Below are 4838 nucleotides of genomic sequence, written 5' to 3' on the forward strand. Positions count from 1 at the left end.
TTCAATTTTTCTCTCTTACCTTTGGCTCTACCTCTTGTAATCTTCTTAAATTCCTAGTCACAGGCATTCTTGGCTTTGAAAACAAACTTTGAGACTTGGTCATCAAATTGAAGCTTTTTGGAAGATTTAACTCCTTTGGTTTTGTTCTTGTTGGCTTCAAGTAGCTCTGCTTGGACCAGAGGAGTCTCTTCTATGTAGATGTTGTGGAGGAGATAATTCAAACTTCCCTTTGAAGCTGGGCTTTCATCAACAATCATTGTCTTCTCCTTTTCCTTGGCTAATTAACTTCTAATTACTCTTCTTTTGACTGTTTTATCAATAGACTGCTCTTGTACCACTTCCTTGATCTGAACCTTCTTCTTCTGTGACTGTTTGAATGCTTCTTCAACCTCTATATTCCTTGTGAGAACATCTAAGCCTTCAGGCTCAGTTCTAAGACACTGGCTTGATCTGTGATTTTTCCTTTCTTCAGACATGTCTATGAAATCCCTGCAAGGAAACTTGAAGATAAACTTGCACTGTATTGGTTTGAGCACTGCCTTACTTGAATTTGAAACTGAGAGTTGCCTCGCTTGATCTTCAAAGAATTCAAATTGAACATCTGTCAATGTGCTCCTCATGCATGAACCCAAACCTAAATCATAACTGTGAATACTTAGCTCTTTTTGAAACTTGCAACCTAAGCATACCAAGACTCCTAACGACTCTAATAATGAGAATTAATGGCTGCATGTGATAGGCATGGTTCAAGGACTGACACATGGTGATGAAAAATTAACAAATTTTGATGGAAAAGACAGTTAGAGCAAATCTGGCACAAATCCCTGATTTCGTAGCGCAACGAGCGTAAATACTGTGTTTTGCGCTACGAAATTTCCTAGTTATGAAACTGTCTAGGTGTTTTTGTAGCACACATAGTGTATTTTTGTGAGTTTGCGCTACAAAAACTCCTATTTGATTTCGTAGTGCATGTAATTTTCGAAACAGCCTTAACACATGACACTTTGAATAAATGTGGGACCAATGGTGGGTAAAACAAGATTGTTGACCATATTTAACAAAGGGAACACGAATCTATCTTATGTTTTAGACTCCTTAAATAAAACAATAGAAATGACTTGACCAAGACTGACTTACAACTTTGAAACCATACAAGTTGTCCAAATTGTTTTTGAAATTTTTTCAGTGATAACAACCTCATTCTCAATGAGATTTATATATGTCGTCTTCTTCCATGAAAGATAGTTTGAAGTCCCAACCAATTTGTTTCTTTCCTTGCAAAAATACATTTTGACAGATTGAAATGTAGACATAAATATACTTACTTGTTAAGATGATTCTTCCACTTAATTCTTCCTAGAATTTGATGATGATGTAGATAATAGAGAACTTCTCCTTGATGAAGATAGTTCTTCTTCAAGAATGATCCTTCATAGAGAGAGAGATCACTTTTGGTGATGATTAATGATGACTCCTTGATGATGTATTGATACTCCTTGGATGATTTTCTTCAAGGATAAGGATTTTCCTTTGAGATGAAATCCTTGCTTCAATGAGATGGCCTTGGAACCTTTTGAAGATGATGAAAATACCCTTTGATTCCCTTGGATGAACAAAATTCAAGCTACCTTTATTTGTAGATATCTTGATGAGGGTATTTGTGGCTTTTTGATGATAACTGGAGGTTCCCAAGACTTCCTTTTGATGTAGACCTTTTCTTCAATCTAGGATTTTTTCACTTCCTTGTAGATCTTGACTTTGTTGATTCTTTTCTTACATTTTCTTTGATGTCTTTCATAAGATTTTATCCTTGACTATCCCTTGATAAGATGCCCTTCCTTGATTTTGTCACCTTAGTTCTGATACCATGTTGAGAAATCTAGGGCATCAAGGTTAGGTGATTTCTATATTAATGATAACTACTTGTGAATGCTTTTTACCTAAATAGATTAAGATCTTCTCTTTAGTTATATTATTATAGTGTTCTTCTTCATCACAAAACTACCAAACAATAAAAAATAAAGAGACAAGAGACACAAAATGTAAGCTATCAGCCAAAGTTAAAACCTCTCCCACTTGAGAGGAAAAACCCAAATGAATAATTCTTCATATAGAGACTTTAGTTGACAAATACCAAGACCATGACCAAAACCCTTGACACCAGAAAAATTCCAAGAACAAGTCACAATATCCTTATTTTCTTCTTCTTCTTCTTACTTACGTCAACATAAGTCAACCTTCCTTTATACACAAAAATATTATCTTCCTTGAAGTTTTGACCTTCCTCCATAGATCTACAACTCTCAGCTACCTGAAATATCTACAACATCACACGTGTGGGATGAATTATAGACTTTAGTGAGATTCTTCTTCTTATCTTGGCTTCATGGCTTCTTCTTGTTATTTCAGCTAGAAAAAATGATCATGCGAAGATATTTTACTTGAATTTCACAAGGGTTGAAGTAACCCTACTGCAAAAGCCCTAGTTTTTGCCAAACATGTGAACGATTAACCTAAAGATAGTCCCAAATTCCTTCGCTCTCCTTATCTTTATTTTTGCTAGATGAGAGGTTATTCTTCATGTGATCTTTGCACCCTTTCTTCTTTAGATTTCCCTTGACAGAAATTCTATCCTCAAAATGAAATCCAAGATGCCTATTTATAGTGGTTTGTGCATTAAATAAGTCTACTTCTCTTGCTGGCTAGGCTGACATGTCTTTCGGAAATCATATTATTCTTCTTTTGTAGGCCTAATTCAAGGGATGTTTGTGACATGGTCTTGGAGGGTTAATGAATAAAAAAAAAACTTATTTTTGCAATATACCATGTGCCCAAATGGGTCTTCAACCTTTGATATTGACTTATTAGACTTTATGACTTGATGACCAAACCTAATAAATCTCAATAGGATCTACTAATAAAAGAAAAATTCCTTGAGCATGAAACCCATGACTCAAGCATTACACAAATAATTTTATTTTTCTTCTTTTCATCAATTACATAAAATCATAATTACACATTTCATTATGAAGACCAAACCTAGTTACACTTTTCAACACAGAGGAGTGTTGACAACAGAGCACGAGGCTCAATAGCAGAGTCAACAACAAAACAATTTTCCCAATAGACAATTGTAGATGGATTCAATGATTATTTTTATTTATTTTTTGGATGCTTCTTAGTTGCAGATGTTGCAGTAGAAAAAACAACAAAGAGAAGTGTTGCATGTAGTACATTCCAAAGGTGCTAGAATAGGGTAGTTGAGAATCCATTTCTTACTGAGAGGGAGTGTTTAAAAATGCAACAAGAAATTCTTAATTTGATTTTGCCTCAATTAAAATGGGAAAATTCAAAATTCCACATCAACAAATAACTTGGATGAGTTAACTGAGGTGACATGGATGTTGTCACTTAGTTAGCTTAGTTAATTCAAGTTAGGGGCATGAAGTTCAATTGTGTGCAATGATTCCTAAATTTTAGGAGCCTAGGTTGAGTTAATTTCAGTTGTAGCAATCTGATTCAATTAAATTGAGTTATGACCAATTAAACTAGTTCTAATTGCTGGAGGAACTAGTGGAAGGTCAAGTTCTGTAAGTGTAACTTCAGTCACACTCAGTGACCATCTAGATAAATGATCAATTAGACTAAATTAGCTCATGGATGTAGAGAATTCAAGCTACCCAGTTGAGATGGAGATTCCAATGCAATGTACTATCATTTGTAGACTATTCTGAAGTGTACTGGTGGTGCACAGTTAGAGGATGAGTCTAAAGGAATTGCACAATTCCAATTGAGAAATTTCCTAATTAATAGGGAACTTCTTCGTCAAGAAACATCGCAAGGAAATAGGAACATGGAGGGCTTGAAAATTGGCTAAGTGTTGGCAATAGTCAGTCAGTCAGGGAGAGGGATAGACTATACACATGCAGCTTGTGCTCAAGCTTGAAAAACACATGTATTTCATCTCTATTCTTCGATTAATGCAATAAAAATAGGAAGAGTTTTTGAGAAAATGCTTTCCCCTAGATAAATCTATGTGTATGTGTGATAATTCTTCTTGCATGTTTATGATTTGTGTTTTTAATCAGGAATTGAATTCTGCAGAGAAATAGAGTAGATTTGAGTCTTGTGTTTTAGTAAATTTCATGAGAAATTTTAGGTCTACACAATAATTTCTGCAATAAATAATAGCTTTTCATTTATATTTCTTCAGAACATAGTTTTTCCAAAAGATCTAGTTGATCATGAAACTGATCCAAAATATGTTGGGTCTGGTTCAAACATTCGAGACAAAGGTGATGAGGTAGATGGAGAGGACAATGAGGCATACCACACTGATGATGACAGTGATGATGATCATGATGCTGATGATGATGATAGACATGATGATGATGGTGAACAATCTGCTGGTAGTAGCCAGCGACATTGATCATATAGACACCATAATGGATCATTGTTCATAAATTGTTATGATGCCTCATTTCATGTTTATTATCATATGTATCATTTTCACCTGCAATACCGTATTGAGTTGTATCATTTTGACGTGTATGATTTTGACTTATATCATTTGGACATGTATTATCTATGCCTACATTATGTGTAGGTGGTCATGGACCAACAATTTTTTTTATTAATAATATAAAAATACATGTTATAGTTAAAAAAATATTATCTTGTTAATTTATTCCAATTCTATGGTGTGGTCTATATTATAGGAAACTTGAAAGAGCTTTACTCTAGAAATATCTGTGATGTGAATATGGGCTTACATTATGTGTAGCTAGTCATGCCTTGCAATTTTGTTTATCAATAATATAATAATACCCATTACAGTT

This window comes from Pinus tabuliformis, chromosome 2_2, assembly GCF_031772625.1.
Source record: "Pinus tabuliformis cultivar Carrire ecotype Pingquan chromosome 2_2, CPIR1, whole genome shotgun sequence".
NCBI lineage: Eukaryota > Viridiplantae > Streptophyta > Pinopsida > Pinales > Pinaceae > Pinus > Pinus tabuliformis.